Here is a 21,864-nt window from a genome sequence, read left to right on the forward strand (position 1 = left end):
TTATCATAGCTTAACAACTTTAATAATAAAATTGAACTAGATACCACTGACTCACACCTGTAATCTTAGCTACACCGGAGATTGAGATCTGAGGATCATAGTTGAAAGCCAGTCCAAGCAGCAAATCTTTTGAGACTCATCCCCAATTAACCACCAGAAAACTGGAAATGGCTCTGTGACTCAAAGTAGTAGAGCAATATCCTTAAGCAAAAGAACAGAACTGGGTCTGGACAGTGCCTAGACCCAGAGTTCAAGCCCTAGGACTGGCAATAATAATAATAGACTCACAACTGTAACCCTAGCTACCCAGAATGCTCAGATCTGAGCTTATCAATTCAAAACAATCAGGGCAGACAAATCTGAGAGAATCTTATCTCCAATTAACCAGTAAAAAATCCAGAAACAGAGGGATAGGTCAAATGGTAGAGTGTGGGGTAGCTATAGGAGCCCGCTGCTTGCCACCTGTGCTTCAGCACGTACATACTCAGAGATACAAGCAGTCAGGAGCCAGAGGGTGCCTGGTCTCTCCCACCTAGAATAGGAGTTCCCAGATACTCCAAGCGAGCAGGACGTGTCTCAGGACACCATTGGCTGACGGTCGCATTCAGAGAGGTCCCTATTTGATGACTTGGTGGCGACCGCTCCATCTGCATTTAGCAAGCGTGTTTTCCAAAATAAAGTTAGATCTGCACCAAGAGTCTGGTCTCCAGCGTCTGTGTTATTTGTGGGCTCTGTCGCCATCTTACTCTCCTAGACATCAGAGAAGGACTCCAACAGTAGAGCACCAGAGTAAGAGTGCAGGGTCCTGAGTTCAAAGCCATGACTAAGGACCAGTGCATGCATGCCAATATATATATGCATATATAAAATATAAAATATAAAACATATGTGTATGCATATGTATGCATATATGTGTGTATAAATATTTGTATGTATATAAATATACATATGTGTGTGCATATGTAGATATATACTTATATATGTATATGTAGACATATGTATATGTATTGTATCTATACCAAATAGTTACAGAATTTTTCATACAATATGTAGCTAGGCACATCATAATTAATCTAGAAATGAATTAAAATATATAGGAGGATATGTAGAGTCTATATGCCATTTTATATAAAAGACTTTAATAAGTGTGGATTAGGGTTCCTTTGGGAAGGAGGTCCTGAAGCCAGAGATAACTGAAGATAGACTGTATCCTTTATCCTCAGAAAGGGGTTATTTTTCTGCCAGTCCTGGGCCTGCACACTGTCCTTGGGCTTTCCTCAAGGCCAGAATTCTACCACTTGAGCAACAGCACCACTACTGGCTTTTTTTATGTATATGGTATGGAAGAATCAAACTTGCGTCTTCATGCATGCTAGGCAAGCACTCTACCACTAGGCCAAACTCCTGGCCCCAGAGGGGTCACTTTTATGACATATTTTAGTTGGGTCTTCTACTCAGCATCTCATGAAGTTGAAATGAAAATGTCACTTAGCTCTGTCCCTATCTTCAGTTACTCGCAGAACTCGTTTCATTGGTCTCCTAGGACAGAGGACCCTGTTGTAGCCATCAGCTCTTAGAGGCTATTCTCAGATCCTGGTCACATTGGCCTCTACATCTCAGCAGCAGAGAAATGCTCCTACCATCCCCCTCAACTCTCTAAGGCCTTCTCTAATCAGCCAGGTAAAGTTTTCTGTGTTTAATCAGAACATGTAACTAGGTCAGGTCTACCAAGATTTTCTCCCAATTTACAGTTTACTGATCGGCGACTTTACTTGCATCTGAAAAAAAAGAAATCACAGGGATAACACCATAGGGTAGAGATTATAGGAATCATCACAATTCCATTTGCTGCAGCAACCCCAAATTGACCTTCAGCTTATTTTCTAATCAATTCCATTGCTCTCTTCCATAATTTGAAGAGCCACTGAATATTAAAGAATAGACGTTAACCAAAATGGAAATTTAACCCACAGATTGCCAAGAAAAAGATTGAGTTGACAAAATTCTGTTTTGCACTTATCCATGGTGGGGAAGCTGCTTTTCTTTTGGCTCTATAGTGATAGTTACTGTTACTGAACACATTATTTGCCATGATTCAAACTTCTTGGATCTTATCTCTGAGTGAGCCCTCTGGTCCTCCATTCCAGAGTCTAGCCTCATGAATCTGGATATTATTTTTTTCAAATGGCAGAAGAAAATGCCCGAGAACTCTGTCACCCTCTGCTTCAAGTCTTCTCATATCCATCTCAGTGCACACTGACAAGGATGTGCCTACACTCCCAGTTTGTTCAGATAATACATTTTTATCTACACTTTTGAATAAAACATAATATCTATATTTAGCCATATACATATATATATATATATATTCAGTCATGGGTCTTTAACTCTGGACCTGGGTGCTGTCCCTGAGCTCTTCAGTTCAAGGCTAGTACACTAACCATTAAACCACAGTACCATTTTCAGGTTTCTGACAATTAATTGGAGATAAGAGTCTTATGGACTTTAGTGCCCGGGCTGGCTTTGAACCGCAATCCTCAGATCTCAGCCTCCTGAGTAGCTAGGATTACTAGCATGAACTACTGCACCTGGCTTAGCCATATTTTATTCCAAACTAAATTTTAAAGAATAAATTTTGGATTGAAGCTGCTATAACTAAATGATATAATCTGAGTAGCTCCAAAAATAACAAGGTTGTACACGCTAGAATATTCAAGATCAAGGAACTAGAAGATTTGGGTGGCATGGACGGTTATAGCACCCTTGCTGCACTCACACACGCTAGTAGAGTGAAGCAATGGTCGTAAACCTCTTTACTGAAGGCACTACTCTCATTCATCAGGGCTTCTTCAACAAGGCCCCACTTACAAGTACCATAATCGTAAGAAGATTTCAACACAAATTTGGAAGGTGAGGGGAACAACTGTAAAAGTAGAAAAAAAAACATCCATTTATGATGAAAGCACTGGAGAAACTTGGAAACCATGCAGAATTCAATATACTAAAGCCCGTATATGATAGATCTACAGCTGGCATTATACTTAATGGTGAAAAGTTAAAGCCATCTCCTCTAAAATCAGTATCAAGACACAGATGTTCACTCTCTCCACTCCTCTTCAATATAGTATTAGAATTCCTATCTAGAGTAATAAGGGAAGAAGGAAATACAAAGGAGACCCAAATAGAGAAAGATGAAGTAAAATTCTCCCTCTTTGCAGATGGTATGAACCTGTATTTAAAGAACCCCATAGACTTCATTCCCAAGTTACTCCAGCTGATTCAAAGAACTGGGAGTAAGAGTGCTTGCCTAGCATGCATAAAGACCCAGGTTCAGTTCCTGCGTATCACATTCATAGAAAAGGCCAGAAGGGGTGCTGTTGCTCAAGTGGTAGAGCTCTAGCCTGGAGAAAGCCCAGGGACAGTGCTCAAGCCCTGAATTCAAGCCCCAGGACCAGCAAAACAAGCAAACAAACAAAACTTAGGCAAAGTAGCAGCACATAATATTAATCCACAAACTCCATGGCTTTTCCTTATGCTAACCAACAATGAGAAGAGTGAAGCTGAAATCAAAGCAACTCCTTTTATAATAGCCTTGAAAGAAAATAACAAGGAATTAACATAATCAAAGAAGTGAAGGACCTCTATGGTAAAAACTTTAAATTCCTAGAAAAGGAAATTAAATCAAATCTGAGGAAGTAGAAAAACTTCATATGCTCCTGGATTGAGAGGATTAACATCAAATTCTATCACAAAGATATAGTATTTGAAACCATTTAGTATTGGCACAAGAACAATTCTGAGGGGCCAGGAACTTGGCCTAGTGGTTAAAGTGCTTGCCTAGCATGCACGAAGACCCGGGTTCGATTCCTTGGTACCACATATACAGAAAAAGCTGGAAGTGGTGCTGAGGCTCAAGTGGTAGAGCTCTAGCCTTGAGAAAGTCCAAGGACAGTGCTCAGGCCCTGAGCTCAAGCCCAGGACTGGCAAAAAAAAGAAGAACAATTCTGAGGACCAATGGAATATACCTGAAGACCCAGAAACAAACCTGCAGACCTATGGCCACCTCATCTTTGATAAGGGAACCAAAAAAGTAGGATGGAAGAAAGACAGCCTCTTCAACAATTGCTGCTGGTAGAATTGGCTAAACACCTGTAGAAAACTAAAATCAGATGCTTATATATCACCCTGCTCCAAAATCAGTTCCAAATGGATCAAAGACCTTGGGGTAAAAGCAGATACCCTGAAAACAATACAGGAAGGAATAGAGAAACACTGGAGCTCCTTGGCACAGGTCTAAACTTTCTTAATAAAAATCCACCGTACCCCAGTTAGAATGGCCTTTATCAAGAAATCTATTAACAGATGTTGGTGGAAAAGTAACCGAAATGGAATCCTACTGCATAGTTAGCGGGAAAGTAAACTTGTTCAACCATCTGGAAAGCAGCATGAAGGTTCCCTCAAAAACTAAACATAGACCTTCCCTATGATCCAGCAATCCCACTTTGGGGGATTTACCCAATCCCAAAGGACCACAAACAAGGATGAAAGCAACTCAGATGCATCTCAGTAGATGATTGGATCCAGAAAATGTGGTATATATACACAACATAATTCTATGCTGCCTTCAGAAAGAATGACATCACCCCATTCGTAAGGAAATGGAAGACGTGGACACAATCATTTTTAAAAATTGTAATGTATAGAGGGGTTGCAGTTATATTTGCCAGAGAGTAGATGTATTACTTCTCACACATTCATACCCCTTCTCATGTTTTTGTCCCCACTTCCCTCCCCCCACTCCCTCCCTATCATCTTGTTTCCCCCCTTCCCTTTTCTATTGCAAATAAACAAACGTATATACAATATGCCAGGTAACAAAGTCAGATATTGTAACAATATGAGCTTAACCAAAGGGCAACAAAGAGAACACAAATGACATAGTGCATTAAGAACACCAGTCACACAAGATAAAACTCTTGTTTCCATATCCTGGAGATCCTTCTATTTGGAAACAATCTTTTTTTCAACTTTTTTTTTATTGTGAATAATAGAAGGGTTACATTATATTCACCAGATAGAAGGTGCATAACTTCACAAACATTGATACCCTTTCTCATGACATGGGCCCCATTTCCTTCCCACCCTCCCCCCGCTTATCTTGATTTCCCCCCTTCCCTATCTAATTTCAAATAACCAATTAAGCACATATAAAATATATCTGATAACACGTTGAAAAATTGTAACAATATGAGATGACCAAGGGATGGCAAAAGAGATGAGCAATAACATAGTACATTAAGGACAATAGTCACTTATTATATGGTTCCTTACATTTAGTGTCGTACTATTTGGCCTAATGTCTCTAGATTTTGTTCTATTGTAAATCTCTGCTAGGAGAGCCCAAGGTTTCTACTGATTATGACAAATGAGGGAGACTATTGGGCCTATGTTCCTTTGAGTCTGGCTTACTTCACTTAATAGGATTTTTTCTAAGTCTTTCCATTTCCTTACAAATGGGGCAATGTCATTCTTTCTGACAGCAGCATAGAATTCCATTGTGTACAAATACCACATCTTGTTGATCCACTCATCAACTGAGGGACATCTAGGTTGGTTCCATATCTTTGCTATGGTAAATAGTGCTGCAATGAACATCATTGTGCTAGTGGATTTAGTATGTCCTTGTTTCTGGATGGTTGGGTAAATGCCAAGTAGTGGAATTGCTGGGTCATAGGGGAGCTCTATGTTTAGTCTTTTGAGGAACTGCCATACTGCTTTCCATAGTGGTTGAATGAGTTTGTACTTCCACCAACAGTGTAGTAGTGATCCCTCCTGGCCACATCCCCTCCAGCATCTGTTGTTATTAGTTTTCTTGATCCTGGCCATTCTAACTGGAGTGAGGGGGAATCTTAGAGTTGTTTTGATTTGCATTTCTTTTATGACCAGAGATGTTGAGCATTTCTTCATGTGTCTATAGGCCATTCTTATTTCTTGCAGAGAAGACTCTCTGTAAGTCTTTGGTTCATCTTTTAATGGGATGGTTGTTTCTTTGAAGATTAGATTTTGAGTGATTCAATTTTTTTGAACTGTTGATATAGTTTAGATATGAAGTCTTTGTTGTATGGTTAGTGAAGATCTTCTCCCATTCTGTAGGCTTCCTAATTAATTTACTAGCTATGTCCTTTGCCATACAGAAGCTCTGCAGTTTAATGCAGTCCCACTTATCCAGCCTCTCTGATTTGTTGTGTTCCTTGGTCCTTGTTGAGAAAGTTTCGACCTGTGCCAAGGAGGCCTAGTGTGTCTCCTATTCCTTCTTGTAAAGTTTTCAGTATATTGGAAACAATCTTAAGTGAAGTAAGCCAGACACAAAGAAACATTTGTAATAATTAGTGCATATCTAGAATAGTCCTCATAAAGGCTTACAATAGCTTATTTTCTATGTGCCATATAAAATGATGCTAAGTGAAATGAATTCCAAGATATGGAAGCAAGAGGTTTTACTTTGTTGATATTTTTAATGTAGTTTGTTCTTTCAGATGTTTTTCCTTTGGTTTATCCCCTGTTGTCACTTTTCTTGAGTTTGGTACCCTGTGCCTTGCATATATGTTTGTCTGATTTGAGAAATGAAATGGGAATAACAAAATGGTGAGGCAAAGGCCAAAGAGTGAACCAATGCAACAGAAATAATTACAATACTATGTTGTAAATGAACTTTAAAACTGGTGTGGGGAGATAGGAGGGAAGGAAAGTGGAAGAAAATGACAACAAAATTAAATTCTAAAACATAAACAGTTGTCAAGGTAATGTAGGAAGGCTTACAGCTATAGTCATAATGTAATGAATACATTTCTGGTTGACATCGTCACCCCTTTCCTCATTTTCTTCCACTTTCCTTCCCTCCTATCTCCTTTGGAGCCGGGAGTTTGGCCTAGTGGTGGAGTGCTTGCCTCGCATTCACAAAGACCTGGGTTCAATTCCTCAGTACCTCATACATAAAAAAAGTTGGAAATGGTGCTGTGGCTCAAGTGGTAGAGCTTAGCCTTGAGAAAGCCCAAGGACAGTGCCCAGTACTTGAGTTCAAGCCCTAAGAATGGAAAAAATAACTAAATAAAAATAAACAGTGCTAAATACAACAGTAGTAAAAGCTATCCCAAAGAATCTACCACTTAAGCTAATGTATTGGACCCTGCAGGCAAGGGGGCTCATACCTGAAATCCTTGCTACTCTAGACCCTGAGATCTGTCATATTTTGAAGCCTGTGCAGACAGAAATAGTTGAGAGACTCGTCTCCAATTAATCACCAAAAAGCCAAAGTGGCTTTGGCTTCAGCCAAAGTGGCTCAAACAGTAGAGTACTGGCCATGAGGGGAAAGAAAACACCTTAGGGATTGAACGCAGGCTGAGTTTTAATACTATATCCTAAACAAAGCCCTATTGATAGGAAATTACTTTAGCTATATCTGCAACACATATATCTTTAATTTCATTTACTCAGTTTAAGAATATGCTACTAAAATATAGTTTTAATGTAGCATATAAAAACCAGAACTTGAGTTTTTATAGACTTTTGAGCAGAACCCTAAAGCATTAATTAAAAGCCCCTGGTGTCAGTTGTCATCCTACCTACACAGGAGGCAGAAATCTGAGGATTATGGTATGAATCCAGTTCAGATAGACAAATCTGAAATACTCCTCTACAATTAATATGCAAAAGAAGTGGAGATGTGGCTCAAGGGAAAGAATTATTAGTCTTCAGCAAAAAATACTAAGCAAGAGCAGCCCTGCCCCCTCAGTAAAACCCCAATACTCACATGCATGCACACACACACACACACACACAAGCACAGCACAAAGTTAATTGTGATAGCCCTGTGAGTTATCTGTCAACTAATCTGTCTCAAGTTCAAAGCTTCCAAATTGCTGCAAAAATGATCAGAATCCTGTCTCCTTTTGCCCTCTATCCTTATCCTATGCCAATAAGAATGTTTTGTTCACCCCAGAAGAAGGCAGTAAATATTGGTGAGAGACACTGAGGGCCAGAGACAATAGAGAAAATGTCCAATAGCTTCTACCCCTGTTGTATTAATTCTTCAACCCAATTTCACATCAACTATGAGGAGAAGCCACAGAGGAAGTGCTTAATCAACTGACTCTGCTGGAGGCCTACGGATAGGAAAATACCATTTTCATGATCAAAACTGGAAAATTCTATTAATTTTAAATTAGAACTTTATAAATTGGAGATTCTACAACTCTAGAAAGGATGGATTGGGAAGACAAAGAGAAGGAAGCTTGACTCATGAGGAACATGTGGATTCTTAATACAACCAAGTACTGACTAGCTGGCTGCATTTCTGGTTTATTTACTGGATAGATTGGTAGACTGGTGGTTATCCAGCAAATGCCTGCATCTGTGCATTAGCAAGGATCCTTGAAGGGATGAGTTGCAACATAGACACTGATAAGGAAACAATCAAGATGAGGATCAGGATTAGAAGGCATGATCAGAGAAACCTTTCTTAAGACAGAAGACACAGGGGTTGGGAATGTGGCTTCATGGTAGAGTGCTTGCTTAGATGTATGAAGCCCTGAGTTCAATTCCTCAGTCACATAAACAGAAAAAGCTGGAAGTAGCACTGTGGCACAAGTGGTAGAGCGCTAGCCTTAAGCAAAAGCCCAGGACAGAACCCAGGACCTGAGTTCAAGCTCCAAAACTAGGCCCCAAAAAAGACAGAAGACACAAAAGAGCACCTCCAGCCATCGGCGACTCACATCTGTAATCCTAACTACTCAGAAGGCTGAGATCGGAGGGGTAAGGTTCAAAGCCATCCCTCACAGCCTGGGCCTGAGACTCAAAGGGCCCAGGATGCTGAACACACTGTGAGAGGAGAGTGTAGTATAGAGAATGCCAGTCGCTCCTACCAGCTGTGTGCTGCAGCTTGTGAACCAGGCTTCAGAGGAGCCCTCTGCTCTGCGGACAACTGGAGTTGTAATTGAGAGTATCTGGAAGCATGAAGCTCTTCAACAAAGTTAACAAGCTCTCCAAATTTCTGCTCAAGACAATTTTGTTCTTGTCTTTCTGGCTGTGATTTTCAATTATTCATCTCCTCTATCTTCCTGATAGATATATTCAGAGGATCAACTGCAAGTTATCCATGTAATGTGCTTAATAAATATTAGGTGCCATGAATGCCTTAAGTAAGAATGATGGTAGACTGAATCCTTAACAAAGTCTCTGATGACTTCTTGTATGCTCAAGATGGAAAAATGTGCAGTAAGTATGAAAACACATCTGTCATGTCTATCTGGTTAAGTGATGAAGACAATGAATGCAAGATAATGGGAAAAAATTAAAACATGAGTTTGAAGAATTACAATAACTCAAAAAAGACTTGTTAAAAATCTTTTAAATTGTCAGGTGTTATGTCTCACGCCTGTAATCCTAGCTATTCCAGAGGCTGAGATCTAAGGATTGTAGTTCAAAGCCAGTCCAGGCAGAAAAGGTCCCATGAGACCTTTACTTCCAAGTAACCTCTCAAAAACCAGAAGTGGTGCTGTGGCTCAAGTGGTAGAGTGCTAGAATTGGGGACAAAGTGGCTCAGGGACAATGCCTAGTCCCTGAGTTCAGGCCCCACAACTGACAGCAACAATAACATTTAAATTTATTACATATTGGAAACTGTTTTCATTTTAAGAGCCAAACATATGACAACAAATGAGTCAGAGAGATTTTTTTGCTTAACCTCAGCACTTTACCAAGAGATTGGGAATAGCAAGATGGCCTCAGATCAGTCACGCCCTCTAGCCAGTTCATTATTCAATCTCAGAAACTAGAAATGGGAAAACTAATCAGAATAGCTAGGGGAAATGAGGATTTAAAAAAAAAGCTATTACACTTGAAGATAGATGATAATTGCACCAATTATTCAAATTCAGTCATATTTCCATAATGTTTATTTTCCCTAATACCTAGAAACCCTCTAATTTCTTTATGTCCCCCTTCATGCTATATGCCCCCATCTCTGGAGACCATCTTTGCATCTGTACTTGTACATGGCTGACTAATCAATTTCCATGATATATGACATCTTTCTGTATCCAGCTTATTTCACTCAACATAAAACCTGCAGTTTTATCCATGCTAAGGCAGATAGGATTTCCTTTCTTATGGCAAACTAGTATTCTATTGTGCAAATAGTTCATGTGTTCATTAGACATTCAGCCACTGAAGAATATGCAGGTTGATTTTGTGTTTAGACTATTGTGATGAGTAACGTAATAAACCAGAGGATAGACTAGACACGTGAGAAAGGTTCACCTTTACTAATCAGAGTAACACAATGAAATATCATCTCCCTCAGGTTAGAATGGCAATTTAGAGGATTGGATCAAAGACAAATAAACCAGAATATATCTTGCAAAAAAAAAGATTGGGGGTGGTGTGGGGAGGAAAGATCTTGGGGTTTTTTTAGAGCTGGAAAACTGAGAAACGATGGACCAGGTAATTGAGATCAGTTGGTGTCATTTGGCATCATTCCTCCACCTGTTTCAAGGCTCTTGCCTTTCTGGCACATAGCCTCTAAATTAGCCTTTGAGTTAAGGCAAGTCCTTTAAGATAAAATGGTCTCTATTTTCCCATCCGCTTCTACTGCCTTCTACCGTTCTGTCCTTACACACCTTCCCTCTCCACATGGATTTCTATCCAGGAGTGAGCAAACAACTTTTGAACAGAAACAATCCCACAGACCTTTTCTATATTCCCTTAAACATTACTTTCAGTAATTGTTGTTACTGATGATTTTTCTTTATGATTAGCAAGGTATGTTTTGTTCATTGTAATAGAGCTAATTTTCCCACATATCTTCAAATTTAGCACACACTTACGGTTTTTGGAGTTTCCTCATAGTTCTACTTTGCAAGCTTGCTCATAGCCTTTTGTATCATTTCTTGTTCCTTATCCTTTTCTTGCATATCTGCTGTCTGTGTTTAGTTCCCAGTGACATCTCAGAACTAGAACGTTTCTCTTGGTGTCTTTCATCTTTTTCCAAGTTTTTCATTTTGTTTGATCTGTGCTAGTCAAGAAACTCATTTTTTGCCTTAGCATTTGGGCTGCTTTCCTTTCTATCTCAATTTCTTTTGGAAGACTGAACACTTACTAATTGTTTTCCCCCTTTCTCTGTATTTATCAGTGTCAGGGTCCTTCATCCCCAGTCCAAGCCGCGAGAGGAGAGGGCCCACTGTCCTCCCGCACTCAGCCTTGCTTCTCCGGAGCACGAACAGAAACGCCACACAGCTTCATCAAGGCAGGAATCTCTCCCTCTCCCCCTCCCCCCTCCCCCTCCCCCCTCCCCCCTCCCCCTCCCCCCTCCCCCCTCCCCCTCCCCCTCCCCCCCCTCCCCCTCCCCCTCCCCCTCCCCCCCCCCCCTCTCTCTCTCTCTCTCTCTCTCTCTCTCTCTCTCTCTCTCTCTCTCTCTCTCTCTCTCCCCTCCTTATGTTGGGTGCGGGAGCCTATCAGCACAACAGGTGGGCAGGATAAAGAGGTCCACTTGTTTACCCCTACTACAGGTCTCAGCAGAAAGTTATTAGAATGGCGTTACTCGGCCCCCAACAATCAGTGTGCAGTATGTTCATGTCTTTCTTTTACATGGTCTTCCCTTTTCCTTTTCTTTTCTTTTTTTTTTTTGTCAGTCATGGGGTTTCAACTCAGCCTGGGTGCTTTCCCTAATCTCTTCAGCTCAAGACAAGTGCTCTACCACGTTGGTCCACAACATCTCTTCCAATTTTTTGGTGGTTAATTGGAGATAAGAGTTTCACAAACTTATGAGCCTTGGCTGGCTTTGCACCACAAAGTCAGATCTCAGCCTCTTGATTAGCTAAGATTACAAGCATGAATCACCAGCTCCCAACCTTCCCTTTCTTTACATTTCTCTTCTCTTTCTTTCACGATCAATTTTTTTTTTTTGCCAGTCCTGGGCTTGGGCTCAAGGCCTGAGCACTGTCCCTGGATTTTTCTCAAGGCTAGAGCTCTACCACTTGAGCCACAGCACCACTTCTGGCTTTTTGCTATGTATGTGGTACCGAGGAATCGAACCCGGGTCTTCGTGCATGCTAGGCAAGCACTTTAACCACTAGGCCAAACTCCCGGCCCTTTCACGATCAATTTCTTATTCTCTTGAGCATTTCTCCTTTTGTCATTCTGTCACCTCTCTCTCTCTCTCTCTCTCTGCTCTCATCAGTTTACCTTCATAAAGTGTCTCTTTCTGTCTTTTCCAGTGGGAATATCTATGGTTACTCTCTCTGTGCCTCAGAGAATCCTTTTCTCTGCAATGATACTCCCGGTCTCTGTAATGGCTGACTTGGTACTGAACTTTACTTTTCTCATGTCCTCTTGACTTGGAACTTTTGGTGTGATATTTGGTGCCTTTTTCTTCACTAGCTGACTATGAATGGGTTTGATTCCTGTGATGCTTGGAATAATCCTTGGAGGTCTCTGTGACCTTTTATTTTCTGAAGTTCACCTTATTTTCTTCCATTTCATTCTCTTCACTGCTCTTACTATTGAAATTACTGTCAGCATCTGGTTTTCCTCCTCTTTCACATCACTTTGGAGAATGCAGCAATTTTGTTGGGGTACTCTGTTCTCTGAATTTACTTCATCTGAGTAACCCCTGGCCTTCTTTTATTCCAAAACTGGCTTCATGAAAACTACATTTATGTACTTTCTTCCACCAACCCCTTGACTTAACAGATGCCCTATAAAATCCACTGAGCTTGTTCTGCTCGGATACACCCAGATGTGCTTCAAGTACAGCAGTCCTCTTTTTCTTCCTCTTCAGTTCTCTCTTGCAGTTGTCTAAATGTACAGGTGTTTTAATATTCCAGCCATTTTGAGGAGCCCTGAACCCCCCAGCAATAGAGCCACCAGCACTCAGTGAACTGAGCTAGGAGTCAATTTAATAGCAGAGCAGTTGCTACTCGCCACACTGGGCTGAAAGAGTGCCTCAGACCTTCAGTGGGGCTGAGCTTTTAAAGGTAAACACCACACTCAGGTGGTAGACACCCTAGGATGTCACCTTAAGATGCCCATAGTCAATAACTACAAGGATGAAACCACACACAGGTGAACCTAAACACTCTCGGGTTAAACATTTTTACAAAAACAAAAACAGCTTGGCAGCTAAGCCTGCCAGTTTATTACAATGTCACAATGTCTTACCATTGAATTTTCCATTTTCCATTCTCTGTATTTTCTTTTCCATTCTTTTTTTTCTATTCCTTTTTCTAATGTCAACTGCTTTTATTTTACTTTATTTTTTTGGCAGTTCCAGGGCCTGACCACTGTCTTTAGGCTTTCTCAAGGCTGGAGCTCCACACCTCTTCTGGCTTTTTCTATGAGGTATGTGGTACTGAGGAATCGAACCCATGCTAGGCAAACACTCTACCACTAAGCGAAACTCCTGATCCCATTAACTGCTTTAAGTAAGTTGTGAAAATACCTGGACTTTCAGTCATTTCCCAGAATCAAGTTGGGATTATTTCCCTCCATTTATTTCATCATACATACTACTATTTCATCATAAATACTATTATACTCATATATACTATTATATGTCCAGTCTGGTCTGTTTCATGGTCTGCTTCTTAGCAGCTTTCCTCCGAAGGCTTTCACTCAGGAAGCTCCCTTCATCACCATCAGAATCATTCCCAAATGGTTTTTTCAAAATATGATGCAACTGCTGCATTTTCTTCGGCAAAATAAACCTATACTGCCTGCCCAGAATTGCCACCTTGTTCCTTTCTCCTGAAGATTCCTTACATGTGATATTCCCAAATGATTTCAAATCATAAAAAAATGATTGATTTGGCTGTGATGTGGTATTATGACCTACGCTTCACCTTCTTGTCCAGTTTTTCATCTCTTCATTCTTTGTCTGGGCATCCTTAGCTAAAAGGTCTGCTTGGGGCATCAACACTATGCAGCATGACTCCATCAGTGAATCTTTGTACTATCTGACCACAAGCACCATTTTCTACTTTGATTTCTCCTTCTTTTTCTCTTACAGGACTTCTTAAAGAGTCCTACTTACTATCATATGGCAATCTCTTCTTCTTCACCATCATCCCTACCTAGCCGAGGCACCTCAGAATTCTACCATCTTTGTTTCCTCTAAGTTACTTTCTTATGGCTGCTACAACAAATTTCCCCATTTGGTGACTTTTGCTCAAAATTTCTCAGAATAAGGACCCCCTTGGCAAGAATAATCTTGGCAAGGCAAGAACAGAATAGTTCACTAGTAAGTGAAAGCCAAGTAAGCAAGTGTGATGGATAGGTCTTCCCACAGATTTTATCCCTAAAACTGTTACTGCTCTACATTCTTATTGGTCAGAAAGTAGATTCACACTCTTTAGTGAGTGGCTTGTTTGAAAAGGGTTAACAGTTTACCTGAGCAATCAACCAGAGCTAGGATACCTCACCAAAGCAGGAACTTGCCACAGGTGAATCAGACTTCAAAGTCCTTACAGACTCCGGAGAATGTGAAAGCAGATAATGGGAAGGGGTGGCAAGGATGGAGAGGATATCAGGGTCATTGAACACAACTGTATGGAATCTTATTCGGAACAGACAAATCATGATCTGACAGGCCCAGCTTGTGTCTAAATCCAAGGTTCGTGGGATGGTGGACAATATGCAGCTTGTACGCAGGGGCTCTTCTTAGCAAAGAGACTGTCTCTGCAGCAAATGTTTCTCTGCTCTTGCCTTCTACTAGTACCTCTCCCTTCCTTTCTCAGTCTGTTTACTTGTCTTTAGTTCTTTATTGCTTCTTGTCCTTCTTGTGGAGACTCTTGCTATTACACAGATACAGAGTTTCACCTGTATCTTGTCAGTCTGCCAACCTAGCCAATAAATTGGAAATGCAGCCTAATAGTCAATACTTGTGTAAATTATGGAACAATCCGCTTGTTCCTTCAGATTCAGGCTCCCATAGCCATCTTAAACCATTCTTTCTTAGAATGAGAAGTAGAATCTCTCTATAGTTTATAGGATCTATGTTTACAGCTTTTTACAGAGCTTCCAATTTTAACAATCAGAACAAGAGTTTCCCTTCCCCAGGCCTCCAGCACAGGTCACGGATCTCCACTCTCCCCTGTGAATTCTTCCTAGAGCTGATATGTAATTCAAGGACCAAAGACCACCTACAGTGGGAACAGTTTATTCAGTAGTCTTCTCACTCTCACTCACTGTGCCTCTTACCAACATTTACTGTCTTCTTTGTGGTCTAAAGGCCATTTTCATTGGCAGTGGGGATGAAGGTAGAGTAAGTGTGAGAGGGAAGAGGTGTTTGTGATTCAGTAGTAGCTCATATACTTTGCACCTGGGCTATTTGGTGTAACTCCCAGGCTGTTTCATATATCTTGCTGTGTTTTCCATTACTGGCTTTTTTACTCAGGGGTTTTATTCTAACATTTGAGCCAAACCTCCACATCTCACTTTTTGCTGAGTCTCTTGGATTTGTCTGTTGGTTTTGGCTTTATTTTTTATCTTTAGGTTTAAGCACCTCAGTTCAAATGACAGTTATAACCCACTAGTGCCTGGCTTTCAATTAAAGTTTTAGTTTTTAGCTAGTTTTCCTTACTAAAACATCTCAAATCCAGGTTTCTACATACTATTGTAAAATGCTTTAGTAATATTTTTAAACTGAATAAATGACTAAAGATATTAAATATATCTGAAATGCAAATCTTACAAATGATTTCCTTTAGGAGGCTTTGTTAGGAGATGGTATTAACTATTTCAGGGACAATGGTACTATTCAAGTGTCTGAAGCTGAGTAGTGGGCTAGTTCTAACTGTGATCCATCTGTTGTTCCTCTCTTCAATACTGAAATATTAACCAAGATTATGCTCTGAAAAAGTTGAAGAGTTAAAAAAATTGAAAAGTTAAATATGGGAGGGTGTGGCTCAAATGGCAGGGTAATATTTCAGCCATTTTGGGGGACCTGAAACCCCCAGCAATAGAGTCACCATCTCTCAGTGAATGGAGCTGGGAGTCGGTGTAATAGTAGCTCAGCAGCTATTCTCCAATTCTGGGCTGATAGAGAGCAACCCTGACAGTCAGTGGAACTAAGCTTTTAAAGGCAAGCACCACACAAAGGTGGTAGTTACCCTATGACATCACCTTACAATGCCCATAGTCAATAACCCCAAGCATGAAACCTGACCACTCCCAGATGGTTGGGCAGGTTAAGCATTTTTACAAAAACAAAACAATTTGGCAGCTAAGCCTGCCAGGTCATTATAGTAGAGCACCAACCTTGTATAAAAACAAGAAGATGAAAGTTCCAAGCCCTTCATCCGATTCACAATACTGAAACAAAACCAACAAACTGGCACACACTAGAGTCCTAGGGAAAGTTGACTAAATGAGTGTTACCACTATCTAACGTAAGGGCAGGAATAGTGGAAAGAACTGACATGTGTGAATCACATTTCAACATCTTCAAGAACTTCAGGAGTATGTGAAAGCTGATAATGGATGGGGTTGGTAAGTTTGGAGAGAGTGGTAGAGCCACAAGCCAGGAGCCTTTTACTCAACATGAATGAATCATGAGCTAGGAGAGATAATAAAACAAGTCTACATGACACCCCAATATCCTGAAATATTCTCAACATTCTGAGACTCCACATGGATCTTTTGTTACCTGATAAAGTTTAGAGATGTCCTCAATAATATAGGTTTCCTGCTGCTTTATTTGGGCATCTCCCTGATCAGGCAAAACCAGCATGACCTCACTGTTGACAAGAGACTTAAAATAGCCCTTATCTACGGTTTTATTATCCTGCTAGGAGGAAATCAGATGCAGAGAAAGTGTTGTACAAGAAACCTTGGGGTGGGGAGCATGTGAGTACAAGAGTGGGTGTTGAATGACTCTGAAAACTTAAGAGAAATCTGCTGGAAATGGGGAGTAAGAATTATAGGTCCAGGGTCTGGGAGCATGGCCTAGTGATAGAGTGCTGCACAATAACCTAGGTTTGATTACTCAGTACCACATAAACAGAAAAGGCCAGAAGTGGTGCTGTGGCTCTAGAGGTAGAGTGCCCAAGCCCTGAGTTCTAGCCCCAGGACTGCTTAAAAAAAAAAAAGGAAATACAGGTCTAATGAAATAAGAAAACAGGGCTAAGGAGGTTCTCTTAGACATTCCTCCAATAGTCCTTTGGATAAAATGTTGAAGAAGAGATATGAGTACTTTAGGGTTTCATTTTTGAACTCATTATGCATACACTATATATTTAAAACTAAAACATGAGTGAGTGTGTGTGTAAAAATTTACAATGATTTATAGAATGAAACTAAATGTATAGATGCTGGTGGGGATGTGGCCAAAAGGGACTGCTACTACACTGTTGGTGGGAATGTAAACGGGTTCAATCATTCTGGAAAGCAGTATGGAGGTTCCTCCATACTCCATTGCTCAACATGGAGCAATCCCACTCCTGGGCATTCACCCAAAGGATCACAAACAAGGCCACAAGAAAGCTACTAGCACAACTATGTTCACTGCAGAATTATTTACCACAGTTAAGATATGGAACCAACCCAAAAGCCCTTCAGCAAATGGATGGATCATATAGAGACAATGAAATTCTGTGCTTCCATCAAAAAAGAATGACATCGCCCCATTTGTAAGGAAATGGAAAGACTTGGAAAAAATCGTATTAAGTGAAATAAACCAGACCCAAATAAATATAGGCTCAATGGTTTCCCTCATTTGTAATAATTAGTATATGTGTAGGAGAATCAGAGCAGAAGATAGCTCAATAGTCATATATACGTGACTGTATAAAATAATGCTAATCAAAATAAACTCCAACATTTGGAAACAAGAGTTTGGGGGTTTTCTCTTTTTTAATTTTTTATTGTAATGTATAGAGGGGTTACAGTTATATTCACCAGCTAGTAGGTGCATTACTTCTCACACATTGATACCCCTTCTCATGTTTTTTCCCCATTCCCTCCCCCTTCCTTTTCCTATTTCAAATAATCAAATGCATATACAATATACCAGGTAACGTAGTCAGATATAGTAACCATATGAGATTAACCATAAGGGCAAAAAAAAGAGAAGAAAGATAACATAGTATATTAAGAACAACAATCACACAAGATAAAGTTCGTGTTTCCATATCCTAGAGAATCTTTCATTTAATCTCATCCTATATGATGTTATGAATCTAGGTTTTCTGCTATTGTAATCCTCTTCTAGGAGAGTCCTAGATGTGAACTAATTATTACAAATGAGGGAAACCATTGAGCCTATGTTCCTTTGGGTCTGGCTTACTTCACTTAATATGATTTTTTCCAAGTCTTTCCATTTCTTTACAAAATGGGCGATGTCATTCTTTCTGATGGCAGCATAGAATTCCTTTGTGTATAAGTACCACATCTTCTTGATCTAATCATCTACTGAGGAGCATCTAGGTTGGTGAGATTTTTCTTAAATAAACTATATGAAATTATTTCTTTGCTCTTTCATTTTTTCCTTTTAGTATATTCCCTGATGTCACTGTATTTGATTTTGATACCCTGTGTCTTGTATCTATATTTAGCTGAGTTGGGGAAAGGAAATAACAAAATGACGAGAGAAAGGATAAAGGGTGAACCAATGTAACAGTGATACAAGAACTATGTTGGAAGTGAACTTTACAAGCTGGGGATGGAGGAGAGTTATGGGAGAGGGAAAGTGAAAGAAAATGAGGTAGGGGCAACACTGTTCCACAAGAAATGTACTCATTACCTTACTTTTACAACTGTAACCTACATTACTTTCACAATAAAATAAAATAAATAAAATTTTAAAAATTACAATTGTCTTATTTTTTGCCAGTCCTGGGCTTTGAACTCAGAGCCTGAGCACTGTCCTTGGACTTTCTCAGGGCTAGAGTTCTCCTATGTGAGCCACAGCACCACATCTGGCTTTTCTATGTAAATGGTACCGAAGAATTGAATCCAGGTCTTTATGCATGCTAGACAAGCAGTCTACCACTAGGCCAAACTCCTGGCCCAATATTATTTTTTATTGTGTTTTATTGTTGGGGTATTGTTGGGAGTTACAGTTACATTCATCAAGTAGTGGGTACATTACTTCTTGAACATTGATATCCCTTCTCATGTTTTTGTCCTACTTTTTCTCCCCCACCTCCTCCCAATCATTTTGTCTTTCCCCTTCCCTTCTCTATTTCAAATAAACAAATAAATGTATATATAATATACCAGATAACAAAGTCAGATACAGTAACAATATGAGATAAACCATATGGGGAAAAGGAGGAAAGAAGTAACATGGTCTTATTTTTTGGTCTTATTTTTAATATATAAAAATCACTTTAAAAAGATATCTTACCTTGAAGTAAGCCAGACTTAAAGGAACATAGGCTCAATGGTTTTCCTCATTTGTCATAATCAGTAGAAACCTTGGGCTCTCCTAGCAGAAATTTACAATAGAACAAAACCTTGATACATAAGGCCATATAGTATGATGCTAAATGAAAGGACCTCCATCATATAGAAACAAAAGCCATATAATGAATGATTGTTGTCCTCAATGTACTATGTTATCTCTCATATCTTTTGCTGTCCCTTGGTTATCTCACATTGTTACAGTATTTCACCTTGTTATCTGATATATTGTATACCTGATATATTTGGTTATTTGAAATCGGATAGGGAAGGGGGGGAAAAAAACAAGATGAGGGGTGGGGGTGGGGAGAGGGAAATGGGGACCATGACATGAGAAAGGGTATCAATGTATGTGAAGTAATGCACCTTCTAGTTGGTGAATATAATGTAACCCTTCTATTAATGACAATAAAATATATGGAAAAAATTTAAAATATTAAGGATGTCTTACCTCTAGCCAGACCAGGTGACTCACACCTGTGACTCTAGCCACTCAAGAGACTAAGATCTGAGAATCAACCTTCAAACCCAGCCTAAACAGAAAAGTTCACAAGACTCATTCAATTAATCACCCCAAATCCAGAAATGGAGCTGTAGTTTGAGTGGTAGAGCACAAGACTTAAGAAAAAAAAAAAAAAGCTAAGGGCCCCAGGTCCTGAGTTCAATCCCCAATCCCCAGAACACACACACACACACACACACACACACACACACACACACACACACGTGGTTCTTATCTTCTCAAGTCTAACCAAATACATTCTAGAACTATCTCTGGCACAAGACAAAAGAAAGGCAGTTTTAAATTCAAACAGCAACAAAAATTTGGTTATAGGTAGTAAGTGTGTTTGATTCCTATGACATAGAAAAATTATAAGGACCTGGCAGGCTTAGCTGCCAAGTTGTTATTGTTTTTGTAAAAATGCTTAACCTGCTCAAACACCTGCGAGTGGTCAGGTCCACCTGTGTGTTTCATCCTTGTGGTTTTGATGATGAGCAAGATAAGGTGACTTCATAAGGTGATTACCACCTGCATGTGGTGTCTACCTTTAAAAACTCAGCCCCACTGCAGCTCAGGGCTGCTCTCTATCAGCTCAAAGATAGAGAATAGCTGCGGCCCAGCTATTAAACTGACTCCTAGCTCGGTTCACTGAGTGCAGGTGACTGTATGGTTCGGGTTTGAGGCATCCAGAATGGCTGGGATATTACAAAATGGCTTAAGATTCTTTTCCTAGAGAGAGTTATTTTTTTTAACTTAAAAGCAAATGTTTTCTCAATCATGGTGGCATCTGGCAGCTCAAACCTGCCAACCATAAGCAAGTGGCGTTTGCTCAACAGTAAAGAGAAAGTTATTATCCATAGGAAGCTAATTATTCAAGTTCAGGGTAGTTGTCCGTAGGACTTTGTGCTGGGCCTTTGATCTACTTTGCTTTCTTTCAGGTTGTGAGGCCTTTGGGCTCAAATCCTACTTTAAGTTTCTTAGCTTACCCTTAGTTTCCTGGAGGCTCATGTCCTGACAAAAGCCTGGAAGTCAAACTCAATCCCGCTTCGGAAGAATATCAAGTCCTTCTCACACTGAGATAGCTGTTTGAGTGCTGGGCAAGCTTGGATGCATTACAGCTGAATCAAGATTGTTCCAGCTTCCTATCAGAATTAGCAATGGACTGTAGTGCTGTGCCCTGATGTGACACTAAAGCCATCTTCCAAATTCCTGTACATTACAGATAGAGGTTCCCTTAGGTTGACCATCCTTTTGGATAGACCCTCGATTGGGGCCTCAAAAGGAGCTGATCCTCTGATTAGACTTGAAATTGAAATCACAAATCCATCCATTCTAGCAAGTTCTCCTGTGGACATAATTACCACCCCTGTGAGAAGAGAGTCCCGATGCTCCCTCAAATGCCCCATTATGGTAACCATAGTGGAGGTTAACAATTTGAGTCCATGGAAATTGAGGGTGGATGCAGGGAGACTCATGTTTTGGTGGAGTGGATGAAATAGTCTGTTTGAACATTACTATTTGAGCATTAGTGACTGTTAGGCTTATACAGCAAGAGAGTCTGAAGGCTCATGTAGTCCCATTTTCACTGCGGGGGACCTCAAACCGTGTGGGGGGTGATATCTATTTGGAAGACATAGCCTATGAAATTGTTCTTGTAAGACTCTGTCATTGCTGTTGCCAACAATTTAAGTGTTAAAACAAAAGCAAAAACCTAAAACTGTCCAGCCCTCTTCTCCCAAGGCCAGCTACACCCTTTCCCTCTCTTAAATGTGTGTGGTGACAATTGGAATTTCTAGGAATCTTGTCAGGATCCACTTAAGGCTGATCCTTTGAGATGATCACTCAGCAGTAACCATTTCCAAAACAGTTGACTAGTTACATTGCAGAGAATCACTGTTGGACCTTAC

At 40.1% G+C, this 21,864-nt stretch overlaps 1 pseudogene; it reads right to left on the reverse strand.

Moving 5' to 3' along the window:
* Window positions 1-576: 576 nt before the first annotated feature.
* LOC150060141 (nuclear speckle splicing regulatory protein 1-like) lies at window positions 577-21,363 on the reverse strand (annotated as a pseudogene).
* Between the last annotated feature and the right edge of the window lie 501 nt (window positions 21,364-21,864).

This window comes from Megascapheus bottae, chromosome 8, assembly GCF_031878675.1.
Source record: "Megascapheus bottae isolate mThoBot1 chromosome 8, mThoBot2.hap1, whole genome shotgun sequence".
Taxonomy (NCBI): Eukaryota; Metazoa; Chordata; class Mammalia; order Rodentia; family Geomyidae; genus Megascapheus; species Megascapheus bottae.